The sequence below is a fragment of the Mustela putorius genome, unplaced genomic scaffold (genome assembly GCF_011764305.1).
Source record: "Mustela putorius furo isolate JIRA1106 unplaced genomic scaffold, ASM1176430v1.1 tig00003987_pilon_pilon_pilon, whole genome shotgun sequence".
In the NCBI taxonomy this organism is placed as follows: domain Eukaryota; kingdom Metazoa; phylum Chordata; class Mammalia; order Carnivora; family Mustelidae; genus Mustela; species Mustela putorius.
Window position 1 is genome coordinate 6,546,383 of NW_025422126.1, and position 19,049 is coordinate 6,565,431.

General features: G+C 41.9%; 1 protein-coding gene across 7 annotated transcripts in view; it reads left to right on the plus strand.

Moving 5' to 3' along the window:
• Nucleotides 1-19,049, plus strand: part of UVRAG (UV radiation resistance associated) — a 302,103-nt gene that overhangs the window by 279,374 nt on the left and 3,680 nt on the right. The window contains exon 15 of one of the 7 annotated variants that reach the window (XR_006604217.1): nucleotides 3,574-3,670. The exons of the other annotated variants lie outside the window; for them this stretch is intronic. The gene's annotated coding sequence lies outside the window, so the exon portion shown is untranslated. The remainder of the gene's footprint in view (nucleotides 1-3,573; nucleotides 3,671-19,049) is intronic. 7 annotated transcript variants of the gene reach the window in all.

The window sequence follows — 19,049 nt, forward strand, 5'->3', positions numbered from 1 at the left end:
GGATGAATGGACTCCCCGATGAGCAGGGAGCCTGATGTGGGGCTCGATCCCAGGACCCTGGGATTGTGACCTGAGCCGAAGGCAGATGCTTAACTGACTGAGCCACCCAGGGGTCTCCTGTATCTCTTTATATATTTTCTTTCTGTTTTTTAAACGTACCTCAATGAAGTTTTAAGATTTTCTTCATAAAGATCTTACACATATTTTATTAGTCCCAGGTAGCTTGCCATTTTGGTGGTTATTATGAAATTTTTTATTAATAACATCCAACTTTTTTGTGGTTAGTATACAGGAGTACCACTGACTTTTGTATTTTGAATATATTTAGTAACCTTGCTAACATTAATTACAGTAGTTTGTCTTAGATTCTCTTAGATTTTTCTGTATATACAATCATACTATTTCAGTGAATGATGGCATTGTTTCTTCCTTTCTGTTTTTACTTTTATTCTTTTTCTTATTATATTTTATTATTAAAGAGGAGCAGCAATAGTGAATAGCTTTGTCTTACTCCTGACTTTAAAGAGAATGCGTCTGCCTCTGCTCAGTGGGGAGCCTGCTTCTCCCTCTCCCCGCTGCTCTCTCTTGCTCTAATAAATAAATAATCCTTTAAAAAAAAGAGAGAGATTGCTTCTAACTTTTCACATAAATACTATATTTATTGTGGGTTTGGATAGATATCCTTGATTAGCAAAAGGAAATTTCTCTCTATTCCTAGCTCACTAGGTGTTGTTTTTTTAAATCATGAATGTGTGTATTTGGGGTTTTTTCCATTTTTTAAAATTAAGTTTTTAATTTTAATTCCATTATAGTTAACATACAATGTTGCATTAGTTTTGGGTCTGCAGTATAGTGATTCAGCAGTTCTGTGCATTCCTCAGTGCTTGTCAGGATAAACGTACTCTTAATTCCCATCAGCTCTTCCACCCATCTTCCCACCTACCTCCCCTCTGGTAACCATCTGTTTGTTCTTTAGAGTTAAAGGTGTTTCTCAGTCTAACACTCTTTTTTTTCCCTTTCTTCATTTGTTTTGTTTCTTAAATTCCACATGTGAGTGAGATCATACAATATTTATTTGCCTTTGTCTAACTGACTTATTTCACTTAGCATTCTACGCTCTATCCACATCATTGCAAACAGCAAGCTTTTATTCTTTTTTAAGGCTGAATAATATTCCTGTGTGTGGGGGTGTGTGTGTGTGTGTGTGTGTGTACACATACACTGAGTGTGTGTATTTTGAATTTTATCAGATGCATATTCTGAGTCTATTGAGATAGCACTGTATTTGTTCTCCTTTACTATATTAATATGTTAATAAGTATTAATACATTTTCTAATGTTAAATCATTTTTGCCTCCTGGGATATACTCTACTTGGTCATGATATGTAATGATTTTTTCCTATGTTATTAGATTCAGTTTGCTAATTTTTAGAGTATCTACCTCTGTGAACTGAGATGAGGCTAGTCTTGAATTTTTCTTTCTCATCTAATAATCTTTGTCTGGTTTTGGTAACAAGGTTTTAAAAGCCTTAAAAGATAAATGGAGATCTTTCCTTTCTTTTGTATTCTCTGGAACAGTTTATAGTTTGTGTAAGATAAAAATTATCTACTATTGTGAAGATCTGATAGAACTTAGCAAAAACCTAGTGTTTTTTTATTTGTTGAGAGAAGAAGTACAGCCTTTTAACTACTGATTTAATTACTAAAGGTCTATTTATGTTCTGTTTTCCCAGTTCCTCATTAACTACTTCAGTATGATTTCCAGTTCTGTCAGTAGACTGAAATTCCTTTTATCTAAGTGGATGCCAACCTAAATGTCACTTTTCTGTCCTTATCCTACTCTGTTCCACATCTGGCATTTGGCCTTCATCGAAGCATCTCCTCTCTTGTCTTCCTTAACACCAGCCTCCGCTGGTTTTCCTCCCTTCTATAGTTCTTCTCTTTTTTTGGTCTTCCTCCTCCTGTACTTCCATCATTAAATATGGAATTCTCCATGGCCCCATCTTAGGTCCTCCTCTCTTTTTCTCTCTCTACTCCCTTCTCATGTGATCTCATCCATTCCCTCAGCTTTGAAAACCATTTCTGTGCTGATGACCCCCACAGTTATACTTTCAGCATAGATCTCTCTTGCCAGCTCTGCCTAGTCAGAGATCTGCTTGATGCTTTCCCATGGAGTATCATAGGCCCCTCAGCCTGGACATATCTGAAACTGTCTTCTTCCTGTCAGCAAATGCTCACACTGGGGCATGATCCTTGATTCCCTTCTCTTCTCCTCTCCCACCAGATCCAGTCTGCATAGTGTGTGTATCAAATCCAGCCACTGCCGCCCATGTCTGCCGTGACTGCTCCAGTCCAGGGCATCACCTTCTCTTGCCCCAGATGGCACTAGTCTGGTTTGTCTCCTAATTTCACTCTTGCCAACACCCCCCACCCCATGTTCATTCCCCACAGTAGCCAGAGGGGTCTTTTAAATTTTAACTATATCTTAATCACTCCCTGGTTTCAGTGGCCAGAATGAAATTCACACTCTTTGGCATGGTCTGCCTGCCCCTGCCTTCTCCTGTCCTCTCAGGGGTGGTCGCTGTCCTGGCCTCCTTTTAGTTACGGGGAACAAGTTCTCTCCTGACTCACTGCTCCTCTGTCTAGGAGTCTAGGATGTGCTCTTCCCCTTCCTTCTCTCCCACCACCATCATCACCTGTCCCCTCATATGGAGGGAGCAGTTGTAGAAAAGGCCCAGTAGCTTTATTGGCAAAGGACAGACCACCTTGGCTAGCCTATGCATTCACATTAGGAAGCAAGAGAATCTGGGTTTTGTGGTCCTTCGAGCTTATACAATTTGGGACTGCTTTTCAAGAAAAAGAATATATGACTTCAAATAAAAAATTAGAAAAATCTAAATACTTAAAAAAACAAAGTTGAAATAAATGACTGAAACTTTTAGAGATCCGATCCCTTTCTCCTGAGCTGACAGTTTACCCAAAATGCTTACAAAGAAATGCTTCCACATCCCAACCTGCCTGCCCTTCCTCTCCTAAAACACTGTGATTTCCAGCAACTCTCCTCCTAAGGTACAGAGAAAATAAATGGCTTTCTGAGCATGGTTGACCCATGAACCTATGGCAGTAAAACTAGAATCTAGGTCTCCTGGAACTGATCGAGTAAACCCATTAAGCCCTAAGCGCACACATTTACTCAGTGCCCCTCTGTGCCAACTGTGCCAAGCGCATTAGCACCGAGTGAGTAGCAGGGACCACTTTATGGTGCTCTAGTGAAAAATGGGCTACAGGTAGATGCAGAACACCACAGAATGAGTGCTACGTGATGATTCCAAGTAGAAACCACTGCAGGAAGCCAGGCTGGAAGTTACAAATGTAAACAAAGCTGGAACAAGCCCTTTTAGCCTCCAAGGAAATCTGAGAATTTTCTAACGCAACCGTGGACTAAGGAGTTACCTCCCAAGCCAGTGCTCCTTAGGGCAGAGGGTAAAAAAACTCACACTCCTGAGGGAGCCTCTTACATCTTTTGTAAAAGAAAACACTTCCATGTTCCGTGTGGTTGTTACCATTCACAGATTGGTCCCCGTGGAAGCAGACTTGCTGTATGTTCTTTTGGTGTCGAGGATTTCAAACTGGCTAAGAATCAGTGCAGTCACTGAATTCCTCCTTATGGTAAGCTTCAAAGTTACTTGACAGCTTGTTTATTTTGTTTTTTAAGGACAGACAGTGTGATTAAAATTTCTTTAATGACGGGATTTTTTTTCTTTCACGTTACAGGATTCTGATCTAATATCAAAAGCATCTATCTGATTCATCCTAAAACTAACCCCTTTTCCTCATGAACAGACTTACATGGGGCACAGTGCTTGGTGCTTTAGGCTAGCTCTTTCCAAAAGAGGTCCTGTTTTTTTCATCAAGGATCACTTGATCCCATTGTAACTGCCAAGTAACATGGTTTTGAAAAGCAGAATTTCAAGTCAGAGGCTGTACTCTTGAGTCGTTTGGTTAAAAGCCACCAGCCTGCCATTTAAACATCCCATTTTTTCTCTTGCTACTAACTACAGTCTCAGATGCAAATTGACGTGCACATGCGCAGCTGACACTCGTGCTGAATCACGGTCAGGGAAGAATGTATACACGAGCTGCGGCTTGATGCCTGCCAGTAAGACGATAAGTTTAAAACAGAGTCGCTGGGGTGGTTGTGAACAGGCTGTGTGATGGGGCCCCAGCATTCAGGTCCTGGGACAGGGCCTTGACTGTGTTTCTCCACTGCTCTCTCACCCCTTCTCCGCTGACCCCCAGACAGACCACACTGTTTCCCATTTCAGTTCTTTACTCAGACAAGTTCCCACTACACAGAAGAGCCTGCCCTTGCCTCTGCCCTGTCCAGGTATTGCTTTCTCACTCTGAGTATGTCCGACCTCATTCATTCACTCACCAACAGGCACAATGGCAGATACCAAGTTAAATACATAGTCCTTCGGTAGCAGAGGTTCACTTCTCCCAGGAAGTCTTAACCACTATGCTCTTGAGCCGCTGAGGACTGTGTCTTTTTCATCCTGTGGTCCCAGCCTAGCATCAGGGAAGCCTGGAGTTATGTGAGTGAATAAATTAGCCATCCGTCTTGTTCTGTTCATGGAATATACTCCTTGAACTTACATTCAAGGAGGGTATAGTCTATTTGAGGCAATGTGATGGAAACAAGCAGTACATAATGGAAAATAGAAAGTATGAAGTATTCTAGGTAGATAAGTTCTTTGGAACATTCAGAGAGAGTCATTGACTTCCTGATGTGGGGGCTGTGAGTGAGACCTGGGCTGAGCCTTCACTAAAGGAGGCAGCATTCAGTGGACCTAGAGAACAGGAAGAATTTGGCCATGTGAAGACTGGAGAATAGAACAGAGTAGGTTAGGGAAACAGTTGCCTGGTCATACTGAGCCTGAAAAGACTGTGGTTTTGAATACCAATTCCACCACTTACGGTCTCTGAAACTTCAAACAAGTTTAAGCTGTCAGCTTCAATTTATCTATAAAATGGAGTCATTAGTGCCTACCTGATAGAGTCGCTATGTGGGTTAAATATAGAGACGTCTAGCATACTGCCTGACACACAGCAGTCATGAAGGGGTAGCTGTCATTATAAATATGTAGTGGATAAGTGAATCATAGTTACTATCTCTGTCTTCAAATGTTAATCCAGTCTTTGTTATAGGTATTTTGTTTTTCCCTTAATATCTACAAATAGGTATGGTATATGGTTCTTGGTCACATTTTTTAATAGTGGCTCAGGCCATCTTGTAAGTTAATGATACAAAATAGCCATCTTCTCCCTCTTGCTTTCCCCAAGTCCTTTTTAAGACCCTTTGAGAGCCACAGAGATAAGTATCCTACAGATCTGTTTGCCTACCTACTTTTTTTGGCACCTACCTTCATAGGTGCCTTTCATATGGAGTTAGAAGTTATAAATATAAGTCTCTTACTTGCAAAATGTTCCATGTTTTTATTTAAGTTTGCAACAACCTTGGGAGGGCAAAGCAAATAATCACCATTTCACAGATCAGAGAACCAAGACTTAGAAAGGTGAAGTGAAGTGAAGTGAAGTGAAGTGAGAGGCACCCGGGTGGCTCAGTCAGTTAAGCTGATTCTTGATTTTGGTTCAGGTCATGATTAGGTCATGATCTCAGAGTTGTGAGATGGAGCCCTGTGGTAGTGGGTGCTGGGCTCTGTGATCACGGGGCAGGGGGCTACTTGAGGATTCTCTGTGCCTCTCCCTCTATCCCTCCCCCTGTTCTCTCTCTCTCTCCCTCAAATAGATAAATAAATATAAAAAAAAAAAAAAGTAAAGTGAAGTGAATTGCCAAGGTCACATGCTCCTAAGTGATGGAGCTGGGGCCAGAAACCCAGATATCTGGCTCTTGTCTTTTTATCACATGATGCTGCCCCTTCTTAATCAGTGGTCATCCTTCTCTTTCTCTGCCCTTCCCCAGCCCTCCTGTCTCTGTGCCACATGATTTCGAACACCTGTTACCTTCCACAGGGAAATCTACCAGAGTCAAGTCCAGAGCACTAAGAAAATACACTGCTGTGGTATCAAGGCAGCAGTCCTGGTGAAAACACTCTTTGAAGCTTATCCTACCCCATACACTCAGAGAGGGAAGAAACTCAGAGTCAGAAAACTTTGTGAAGAATTGGGGAACTGTAAGACCAAAAGAAACAGAAATGATTATATGTTTCATCTCCATTCCTCAAGAAAAGAAAGCTGAAGGAAGCACATGGGTTTGCCTAAAACATATGTTTGCTCCCAGTGTTTGCCTTCCCCCAATTTTATGGTTTTTTCTGATTGTTTGTTTGTTTGTTTTTCAGAATAAGACATAATAAAAGTGGGATTTCAAAACCATCTGTCCTGCTTTATATGTAGAGTTTTTCATTCCAAGTTTAATTTTTCTCAACTACAGAGCTTAAATCAGCAACTTCATGCAAGGCAGCGTAATACAGCAGAAGGAGCACTCGATCTGGGAATCAAAAAATGTAGGCTCCAATTTCAGCTCTGTCACTTAATTTTCATTAAGTTAGTAGCACCAGCCTTATTTCCCAAGCATAGTTGCATGGAGCAAATGAGGTCATGTCTAAGTGAATGATAAACTAAAAAGGACTATGCAAAGTATTGTTAAGTAGGATTTATGCTTTTAACAATTCATTAACTATCTCCTCTGCATATAGCACTATTTAAGAGACAAAAAAGATTCAAAAGTGTAAGGTAACTCCTGCTCTGTTTAGATGACAGTTGTTTAGTTTGGAATCTAAATGAGTGGATAAGACAAATTAATATTTTGAAGGACTTGACTTGCAAGAATTTCCCTGTGCGTTGTGCATTCTTGCTGTCACGTTGGGTCTGGAGCCTGAGACCCAGCTTCAGTGTACAGTCTGGTAACTGCTGGAGGTCAACCTTGGTCTGAGTTGTTTGACGTTTTAGGACCAGGTGTGCAGTTTTTATAGAGACCACGTCAGTTTCTGTGACCTTATTGAAGATGGGACGCTGAAGAGAAGCATCGTTGACTATCCCGCAGCTTGCTAGAATAGTTCTCCGGATTCCTTCTACCACTTAATGGTGGGACTTAGGCAGAAACAACTAGTGGCTTTGTGTTGGGTCATCTCACTTAAGTGGTATAAATCTCTAGATGGCATTTCTGGTGACCTATATTTTATCTAGTCTTCCATTCCTTTTCATAAATAGAGAGGACCAAGCTGAACAGCTTTGGAAGGAAGGAAGGAGAGAGGGAGGAAGAGGAAGGCAGGCAGGAAGGAGGAACTTTGGCACATTTTAAGAAAGTCCCTTTTTTAAAACTGAGAATAATGAAAATCAAGAGCAAGTGGGCCAGTCTACTTTTTTTTTTTAATCTGAAGGTAGTAAGTACTATAATAGTTTAGCTTTTAAGCCAAGCTATTCACCTTTGAAAATGAAGCAGTATCCAGCATTAACATTTTTTGAAATCCTCTTTAAAAGCAAATGTGTCCTCTTTCCTTCCCTCTATCATGCTTACATGGAATTCAGCAGTAGTTTCTGGCAGGTGACCCTGAGGGACTTAAAAAACATGCTGTCTAACTGATGTTAGTTTTTAAATTTAGATCAAATGACATTGTCTTTGAAGTCTCAAGTGTACCACTTAAGGTAGCGGCATCAGATGGGCTTGCCTTTCAGAGTACCTCTTGCAAACTGGCATCCTTAATATGAAAAGTGAAGCCTGGTCAAAAATAAATGAAAAAGAAAGTTTTATTGGAGTTGTTTACTCCAAGATAGCTATTTTAGAAGGAACCTTGACAAGTCATCTCGTTGCCTCTAGACAGGAACACACAAGGCATATGGGTATCTGTAGTATTTTAAAAGACCTTGGGGGACCAGGCTTCTTCCATAACTCATTCCAGAGTTTAAACACCCTCGCTTCAGGAAATTCTTCCCTATATTTAACTTACAGGCCCCCTCCTGCGGTTAACACCCATTTCCGCTTTTTTCTGTCTCCAGTCAGGATGGAGAACAGCTGGCCAACATCCTTTGTGTGCTAACCCTCCATCAGTGACAGAAAGTCATTTGGGTATCCCTGGGCTTCTTTTCTCAACCCCCAGCAACTAAGTCTTTGAACCAAACTGGACTCTTTTTCTCTTTGTTTTTATGTGTGTCTTGTGTACTTTTGTTAATTCCTTCTGATTATAAAGTAATATGTGCTCAATGAATCAAATTTGGGAGGTGTAAAAATATACAGATGAAGGAGGAATAATAACCCCACAATCTAGGAACAAAAACCATTGTTGATCAGTTTTCTGTGTGTTTCTCTTATAGTTGAGATCCTATAGTCTATATCAGTGCTGTCCAGTAGAAATATAGTCTGAGCCACGTGTGTAAATTTAAATTTTCTGGCAGACATATTATAAAAATGTAAAAAGGAATAGGTACATTAATCTTACTATTTTATTTAATTCTAATAAAATCTAGTTATAACTCATCAACATGCAATCAATATTTTTAAAATTATTAATAAAATATTTTGCATCCCTTTTTTCATACTAAGCCTTCTAAATCTGGTATATATTTAAAGACAGTATGTCTCAGATCCAGCTAGCCACGTTGCAGGTACTTGGGGACCATTGGCTGGTGGCTACAGTGTCAGACAGCATAGTCCATCCATACAATTGTATATACTACTCTTTACATCACATCTGTTTTTTATTTTAAGATTTTATTTATTTATTTGACAGAGAGAGAGATCACAAGTAGGCAGAGAGGCAGGCAGAGAGAGAAACAGGCTCTCTGCTCAGCAGAGAGATGCGGGGCTTGATCCCAGGATCCTAAGACCATGACCTGAGTCGAAGGCAGAGGCTTAACCCACTGAGCCACCGAGGCACCCCTGTACATCACATCTTAAGCCTTTTATAACGGCCATTTAAAACTTTTTAGCATCATTTTAATGGCTGCATAATATTCTCATTTAGATTTACTGTATCTTTAAATAGTTTTGTTTTTCATGTTATAAATAACATGTTCTTCTTTTTACCTTCTTTTTTACATTAACAGAATGTTTCTCAACACGTTGCCAAAAAAAGAAAAAAAACATAAATTATTCCTTTTGAGTACAACTAATTAAATCCATCTATTCATAAAACAAATAAGTTCATTTAATACTCACTCTTTACTGTGTTCGATTGGAAAGTGAAAGAGTAGATTTCAAGAAATAGAAGACAAGTCCTGTCCCCCCTTACAGTGTTTACAAGACTTGGCTCCATAGCTGGACTGCACACATATTGTATTTTATTCTGCTTTAACGACCCTTCACTTCATTTCTTACTCTTGCCCCCCTACACACACACACAAATACACACACCACACACACCGATTAACTCCCCCCTATCCTTCAAGGCGCTGATTGAATACGGCCTCCTGTGATGAGTCCTCCAGATGATCACTGGCTTCCTCCTGCTGCAATATACCAAGTGTGCATTGTACGCAAAGCACCATGGTGTTCTGGTTAATGGTTAACTCTCCATCTTCTTGACTACAATGGGAACTCCTTTCTGATAGAAACCTTATTTTATACACTTTGTCATTTCCAGAGCCTAGGAGACTGCCAGACAGTGACCGTGGATGTCAGTAACGTCTACTGAAATATGTGTTGAAACACGAGTGAGCGTATTAAACATCAGTTGGATGGGCTAATTACAAGTGCTGTGGCTGTTCAAAGAGATTACTTTAAGTCGACATGGTTAAAGGCTTCAAAGGAGGTTGGACTCGAATTGGGCTTTGGAAGATGGGCATGTTTAAATGAATGGAGGGAAAGAATTAGCAGAAAAGCCGCTAATGTGTCCTGTACTAAGAAGTCAGTATTTTTTAGAAGGGCCTGTGTAGCACGTGCCAGCTCTCAGCAGATAAGCATCCTTCTGGATCTAAAGGACTGTATTAAGTTTCAAGAAGCCTGTAGAGCTATGGTCTGTGCCCATTAAAAGCTGACAAGGGTTTTCAGCATTAAAAATGATTACTGACTACTTCAGCATGACCTTTGAATTTAAAATCAATTCAGATACAATTCCCTGTGTTTTAAGTTTGGAGTTTAACATTTAAGATCATTTTATGTGATGCTTCTTCCACAATTCTGTTAGTAAAGAGCAGTATATAATAAGTAATGCCATTATAGCTAATGCCAAATGACTGTTAGGGCCAACCAGGCACTCTTCCAGAGCATTCTGAGTGTATTAGTTAACTCATGTAATCCTTACAACAACCCTGAGAATTAGGACCCACTATCCTGCCTCATCTTCTCAATGAGGAAACTGAGGTACAGAAAGGTGAAAATAACTTAAAGGTGACCCAGCCATCAAGCAGAGGAGCTGGACTTGGACCCAGGCCAAACAGTTTTAGGCCCACTTTGTTACTCAAGCCTTGTTTATAACTACGTTAAGACTAAAATGTTTTATACATGGGACTGTTTAGCACCCTGTGATTTCAGGAAAAGAATGCTATCATTATAACACTCTCCTAGTTTTCTTCTTTCCTCTCTGACCACTCCCTCTCATTTACAATCTCCTCTTCCTCTACCTCAGCATAAAGAACGGGAGCTCTTCAAGGCTCAGTCCTAGGCCCTTTTTTCTCCAGTTTATTCTCCAGCCTAAGGTGATCTTATCCACAACCATCATTTTAATTATTACCCAAATTGAAACGAAACACAAGCACAAAATCTTCAGCCCAGGTCTCTTTTCAGATTTCACACCTCCCTTCCCTTCAGACTACCTCCTGAATGTTTTCACAACACGTGCTGTGTGCCTGTGTTTTTTTCCTTCCTGCTGGCTGCCCCAACCACCATAAGCCTCGTGGTCTTCCGGTGCTCTGTTTAAGCAAATGGAATCTCCATCCATTCTTTGACAGTGGCCAGAAAGCCATGCATAATCCTTGCTTCTTCACTTGCCCTCTCATCCCCATAACCTTGGAAACCCCCACTGATTTCTCCTGACAGGTCTACTATCTATATTGGTAGATTTCCATTCTGGTCCAAGCCCCCATTGTCTCCCACCTACACTGCTGCACAGCCTGTGGTCCCCAGCATCCACTCTGGGCCCCCTCCCATCTCTTCTCCAACTTCAACCAAAGGGTACGTTCCAAAAAACTGATCAGTCAGTCAATTAATAGATCTCTCTTTACGCCACCTTTGCCTTCCCCACCCCCGGCACACACACCAGTAGCTTAAAATGCTTTAATGGCTTAAAGAGAAAAATTATCAATTTGGTCTGTGGACATCTACATGATCTAGACATTGTTTTCCTCTCCAGCTTTATCTTCTGCCATGCTGCTCTCCACTTGATGAGATGCAGGGGCTTGTCATATGCTCTTCCTTTCACTTGGAAGATGCTCTTAACCACCAACCCATTCTTCACCCGGTGAAAAATTCTACGAACGCTTCAGTTCTTGACCTTTTCTGGATCAGTTCTGTTACACGCTCTATTAGCCCATGTCCTCACCTGCACAGCATGTGTCAGAGGTTATCATTTTACATTTTTGTCATAATTTTGTGACAGGTTTCTGTCCTCTCCACTGTGACAGGTATCTGTCCTGTCCACTGTGGGGTAAGCTCTGCAAAAACAGGAACTGGGGCCTTACTTTCAATCATTATTGTGTCCCTAGTGTTTAGCACATAATAAACATTTAATAAATATTTGCATCAGGGAGTAAATCATTTGTCAGTATTCATACAGTTTCATGCTGCACCTCTTGGTAGTATGGAGGACTACCGAAGACAAGGTTCCCCAGAAACTACCCCCGGAGCCCCACAGTCTGTCACTAAGTGATGATTAGATGGCAGCTAATGTAATTCAGGCACTTCTTCTAGAGACCTCCAGCATCTTGGGAAATGGTGGTGGCACTATTCATTTTTCTTTCAAAATAACAAACACCCAGAGCCCCACGGTTCAGCTCATGTCAGAGCTTATTAGAAATGTGGAGGTAGTTGGGCTTTTAAAGTATCTTTCGAAGACTTCATTGCACAGATTCTGTCACTGGCTTATGGAGCCTAAAACTTCCTTTAGCTCTCTCTGCAAGTCTATTTTTGAAATTCAGAAAGCAATCTCTGACCAAGGTTTTAGTCTGTCTCTGAACATCTCCCTGAGGCTGGGTTCTGTGAGATTGCCTCCTCCAGTGTCCCTGCCAAAGGCGGAGGCTACATTCCCCCCACCCCAACCGCCAATTCTCAGCCTAAATACTCTATTACTCCATTCAGACACTCCAGGGGGCCCCTGGTATTATCTCCAGCATCTCTTTCTGTTCCTACAGACCATTTTATGGTCTTCATAATGTTTGTTGCCGGACTGTGATTTTATTACATCCATTTGTATGGTGATTTCTTACAATGAAAGCTGATGGGTAACGTGGTTGACTTGACTCATCCAGGGACCCCTCTCTATCTCACTAAGGATTACTCTCTATTCCCTGATCCCAGGGAACTCGGCCTTGAGACTGAGGTGGAGCTGGCCCTCAGATGAGCTCCTGCCTGTGGGTATCCCCTTAGCCTCTGTCCGCTGTCCTGTGCTGAGGCCTCTTTTTCCCAAGCTAGGCCTTCTTGTCCAGGGCCATGGAGGCCTGATGGTCAGGCTCTCGGTCAGATCACGTAGCCTGGGGAAATGGATTTCTTCAGCTTGCTTTTTTTACCCTTTGCCTCTGAAACTTTCTCTTTTACAAATCCGTCTTTCCATCAGTCCTTAGTTGAAATAAAATTTAAAGGCTCCCTTGTTCAGTTATACCTTTTTAAACTTTCTGTTTTTATTTAGTCAGACTTTGGCAGAAAACCTTCCAAGCCGAGCCCAGGGGAAAGGTGACCATTGGCACAGGTTTCAGCCTATGCTTTTGGCCCAAATTTGTTTCTATTTTTATTTTGTTTCTTGTTTTTGTTAACATCCTGGGCAAAGATTAAGCACTTTCGCTTATCTGGTAATGGTGAGAGGTCTTTAGATTGCTTGCCTGTGGTCAGGATACTGCAGGCTTCAAACCGTTAACCCCCAGCCACCTCCTGAGAGATAAGATCTAGCTGTTAAATTTGGCTTTCCCAAAAGGAGTCTCTGTGCTTCTGCTTGATCTGAGAGAGCAAGGAGAAAGATAAATCCCAGCTTTTGCTGGATTCTGAAAAAGGATAGTAGTCTAATTTATGGAGGTTGTTTTTTTAAAAAAACTAACTTTATGTCATAATTCCGTAGCTGCCAAAAGACGTAATTCTACCTCAGCTTCGCCTTGGCAACCTGCTTTTGGCACTGGGCGCAGCGCTGTCGTTGCTCTGCATTATTTAAGCAGTAATCTTTAAGAAGGTGAGAAACTATTATTGCTTTTTTAGCACAGTTGACATGCTATTGGCGCAGAGGAGTACCTAGAGCTTCAAACATTTCTAATGGCCGTAAACCAACTTAAACACCTCCACGGAGAGGCCTCACAGCCGTGAGGTCATATCTTGCTGCAGGGGGAGAAAGAAGATCGAATGTTGTTTAAAAGCAGGGTGTTTTTTTTCTGTTTTCTTTTTAAGTATTCTTATCCCACTGAGTTGTAGCTGTCGACTTTGGCCGGGATCCAGACAATCAAGATTTAGCATTTTGACCAGCTGTGATCTAGTAATGTTCCTCAGAGGAGACGTTCTGTAGGAGGGAAAGACACATATTTGAGACTGTGGACTGTGCTCCCTCCCAGTACCTTACAGAGTGGGACCTGGCCATAGACCGAGAGAACCAGCAAAAGTGAATCTGAAAGAGAATAGGGAACAAAACCATTCCCCATGGCTAAAAATTCACCCTGCCTTCAGGAACTCTCTCAATGTGGCCAATCTTTACGTTTTTCCTTTATTTCCCTTTCCCCTGAGTCTCCACATTTACATCATTTGGTGGCAAAATGTATTCCTATTTTCATAATCGATGCTTGGACTCCATCAGCATTCTTACAGCAGAATAACAGTTCCTAGGAAGCCAAACAAGTCACCAAACTTAAAAATAGAGGCAAGAACAGAAAAGCAAGAGAAGACACCAAGCCGCTTAGCCTAAACATTATTCCTCTGAGTCTCCCTCCTCCCTCAAGTAGAAGCATGATTAAGTGTCTATGTTTTGGTGTCAAGTCCTGGGAACTGGGAGAGAGAACCAACCTAATTTATTTAGTCAGATTGTGTCTGTTTAGTCACAGTGAGTGCTTCTGACCTCAGGCAAGTGACCTAACCTCTGAGCCTCCCTTTCTTCATCGGTTAAAGGAGGACAACATTTGTAATACTTCACAAAGATGTGAGGCTGAAGTGAGACCACGTAGAAAGCCATCCACAGAGTGCTCACTTCATCACACTCCCTTACTGTTAGCTGCTGCCGTTGTATCATTAGTAACAATCTATGCCGTACCTACTCGTTGTACTAGGAATTTTACTCCTGCTGTAACCACCTTCAGGTGGCTCTCCACGTTTCACAGAAGAGGAGACCTTGGTTCAGAGCACTTGGTGCTTAGGTGTCTCCCAGGCTCTGTGCCGCTGGGGCTCCCTGCCGAGCTCTGGAATGTTATGTAGGGGGACGTAGAAATGGAATCGCATTTTGGACTGGTGCTTTCATACCTTATTTTCTCTCTCCCAGTCCTTCTGTTTAAAGGAGGCTATTGCTTTAGGCAATAAAACCAGCAGAAAGAAGAGGAGGAGGGGAAAGTGGCAGAGGCAGGAAGAGCAGCAGGGGGTTGGGAATGAACTGGGTTCTGCTGTCCCCCACGTTGGCTTCATGGCAAAGTATTTGTCTAATGGTCCTAGAAGGCTGAGCAGGATCCTCCTCCTTTAGGACGGGACAATAGAAATTCCCCCCTTAGAAAAATTCCTTCTCCCTGAAGCTAGATTCATATAGAAAAATGATACATCAGGGGTTTGGGGACAATTGGAATGTACCTCCAAGGATGCTGGGAAGTTTTTATAGTCCCTGAGCATTTGGTAGATCATGTAAATAGAGGCAATTGAGCATTTCTACTTTATTCAAAGCCTTCCCCACCCCATGTCTTCAAGAAAAAAGAAAAAAAAAAAAACTGGGGGGATGTTTTGCTTTTGATTGATTTAGTACCTTTCCTCCAAAACTCTTTTACACTTGCCTAAGTTCTCATTCTCCCTCTTGCAGCTGGCTCCCTTCTGTGCACAAGTGGAGACGGGGCAAGGGGGAGGAATTCTGTTTGTCCCCATTCTAAACAGCATTCTGTACTGGAGGAAATGGCAGGAGGAAGGAGACCCGAATTTTGGTCTTTACTTCTGGTTACCTATATGCCATGGTCCCAGATATTATATGCCTTTGAGCCTCAGTCACCCCTTCTGTAAAATGAGGGCAGTTCTTTTGGAATTCAAAGCCCATGGAAGCTGATAATGATGACAGCAGCCACAGTTAACAGCTTCTGCTGCCAGTAGCTTATATGCCAGGCATTCTGCTAAGGGTTGCAAGTACGCTATTTAATCCTTGCTGTAGTCCAGTGATCTGTTTTGTGATGAAGAAAACTAAAGCACAGAGAAGAGGAGGGGCTGCCTACAGTCCTATAGTCATATAACAAGCAAGTGGTGAGTCTAACCTTAAGTTAGAACTCCAGATCGAGGGGCGCCTGGGTGGCTCAGTCGTTAAGCGTCTGCCTTCGGCTCAGGTTGTGATCCCAGGGTTCTGGGATCGAGCCCCGAATCAGGCTCCCTTCTCCATGGGAAGCGTGCTTCTCCCTTTCCCACTCCCCCTGCTTGTGTTCTCTCACTCTCTCTATCAAATAAATAAGTAAAATCTTAAAACAAAACCAAAAAACTTTAGATCGACAGTCATGGCTGCAGCGCTTGGAGCAGGATCCAGGTTTTGAGCCTCCTTTGTCATCACCACCCCTGTCTCCAGCTACAGCTGAAGACATAACAACAGGTAACTGACTGCAATAAATCAGGACGCACAGAATGAGAAAGAAATTAATCACCTTAATTTAGAGAGATCAGAGAAGACTTGATCCAGAGAAGCCAAATTTAAAGCAGACTGCCCTCCTTGATCTCTGAACTACAAACTACTTGGCTTCTCCCTCATCAGGCTATTGTTTGTGACTCTGGGGTATCCTTTTGTACTTGTAGCAAAAGGTTGATCATGAAGTAATCTAACAGTCCCGATGTGGTTCAGTTACTCAACAACCTATTCCGTGTTTCCCTAAACTATGGCCTGGTAAATTGGCAATTACAGTATCTTTGGGTTGTTTTTTAATAAATTCCTTTTAATTGCAGCATTAAACCCCAGATGTCATGTTTCCAGGTTTCCAGTTTGAACCTAAGCCAGGCTGGAAAAGACATCCACTCAAGGCAAACTGCTGATGAGAATGTGTGTGGTGAGCTAGGGGACTCGGTCTAGTTACCACACCTCATATCTTGGGCCCCCTGATCTAGTGCCACAGGGCCCTTAGGGACCCCTGACTAGAGTGGAGGATGGAGCAAAGCGACCATGTTTCCTGCAGCATATACCCCTCCCCAAAACATCCAGGTTCACTCCGGTTGTTTCTAAGAGTAAAAATTCCTGATTAGTGACTCATCGCCACAACTTAAATAATGTACCAATTTCATTTGATAAGTAAATTGTCAGCAGCCTTTAAAAATTGGTCGTGTAATTAGTAAATCTATGCATTTTGACCTCTTCTTCCATCTAGATGAAATAGTCATGAAGCCAGACTGTAATCAGACAGAAAAAATCTTGAAACCTTCCAGGCATTCTTTTTTGATCTATCATTTGCCTCTTTAATTGCTACCTTTCTGTATTTTAGGCAATGGTAGAGGTAAAAATGCCCCTTTTCTTATTGTAAGAATTTAGCTTGTACTAAAATGTGTAACAAAGATTCATTCTAGAAACTTTCTATTAAATGTTAAAATCCAAATTATTTTATTAGAAGTCTTTAATTATGTTTTTAGAGATGCTTGTAGCAGTTTGTTTTTTAATAGCAAATACAAAAATAAGGGAATAATATTCCATTCAGTAGAGCAGCCATTTAAAATTGTTTACCGAAAGGTTTTAATAAAATCCAATGGCAGGATACAGAATTGTGAGAGTGTGTGTGTGTGTGTGTGTGTGTACCACAAACATAACTTCAGGTTTTTTCTCTTTCTTAATTAAACACACATATGTAAAATCAAAGTCTAAAAATAAAATACTCGGAATTAATTGTGGTTATTTGATAGGTAATGGGCTTGTGAGTGATTTATATTTTTCATATAGTTTATATTTTTTTAGTTTTCCAGGGAGTATAAATTATTATAATAATTAAAAATGCATGTGTGTTTGCATATATTTTAATGTGATCATTCAGCACTTCAGCTGTTTAGAACTCAGCTATCTGAAAAATCTGGACCACTGCTAAGATCCTGGAAGTAATAAAAAAAATTAACTCTGAGCAGCCAAAACTAATGTTACAAAACTCATAAAGTTAAGAATGTTATGCCCTGGATGTAGCTGGCCCCCTCACTCAAGCCTACGTACTCTTACTTGGCACACAGTTCTCAGGCCATCCACCGCAGGCAGGCACAGCGAGTCAGAAGCAGACATTAACCAAAGACAAGGGCCTGCAGACTGGAGCACCAGCGCAGGGACACCGCCAGCCACGCAGTGAGAGAGGACCCAGGGAGGCGTGGGTGTGGGCGGGAGAGCCTGAGACCCAGACCCAACGCCACTAAGTGTCCCATCTTGTCTTCCCAATATCTGTCCGTAATGCGTGTTCATATCGATGGCCCAGCATTGTCAAGAAGATCCCCTTTTCTTCAACTTACCGTCTTTACAATTATAAGAAAGACTTTAATAAAAAACTTTTGAAAGGTCTTGTTACACGTGGCTACAAATGGGGGAAAGAAAACATGTGGTGACTGAAGGGCAAATTCTAGACACGGAGACATTCTTGGCTATCTGTAATAAGTCATTTCTTTACCATTCTTCAGAGGGGACATTTTACTGTTACTTGGGCTTTCCAGATAGTATCTGATACTGTCATTACCTGGGTTTTCATAAAAATCTAAAGGATTTTTGATGAAAGGATGTCAGAAAATGACTAAGTCTCTACCTTGCAAAGCCTTTAGAATCCATACGTTAAAATCGGAGAAGCACCCCAGCGCTTCGAGACGGACTGGGCGGGTTAAATGAGAAAGCCTGCGTAAGGGCATTCAGCTGGAGGCTGGGCATCTCACTGGCAGTTAGCAAATGTTAGTTGAATTTGAATGTGATTTTCCCATTTGGGACGCAACAGCCTGGGCTCTGGAGGCAGCCTTGAGCAAACCGCATAACCCATCCACCTGCTTACCTTTTCCACCAGGTAGATGTGAGGGTTCAGCTTTATTGATGGGCAAGAAAATCATAGCTCCCTTCCCAATAGATTAGAGGGGAGGGATGTCATGCTTGATTACTTTTCTGTTGTACAAAGTTGTGGAGAGCTTTCACAGAGTCTCCTAATCTAAGAGGGCTGCAAAAGCCCCTTTCCTCTTGTGTCAGCAGCACAGTGTGTTGGGCCCAGGCCTGTTCCTCCTGCAGCCCAACAGAGAAGCAGAACAGGGTGCTTGCGGGGCGCAGGGGGAGGTGTGCGGGTGGCGGCAGGGGGGCCCTGTCATTGAGCCTTCATAGCTGCGAGCGCTCCTGCACCTGACTCTGGCTGTGTGCCAAGGATACCACCTGCGGCGTTCCAGGCTGCTGCACGTGATGTGTCCCTCCTTCTGGGTTGGGGTGGCAACTGAAAGCTTGGCCTGTGTGCCCGGAATAGAAGGTCTAAGGGTAGTCCTGAGGCTGTGTTTTAGTCTGATTACCTAGGGCCCCTGCAGAATCATTTAGAGAGGGATACTGTCAGCAGGTGGTAGAGTAAAATCAACAAGGTAGGCAAAAACGTGTGGCTTACCCAATTACTGTGAGTTTTGACAACATATTAACTGAAAGCCTAAATTAAGGCCAGTAGATTCTTCTCTGTTTTGTTTTGTTTCTCTTGAGAACTGAAAACAGTAATTTGCTGGTCTACTTGCCTTGTTTTATATGTGCACCAGTGACCACCCCTAATTATGAAA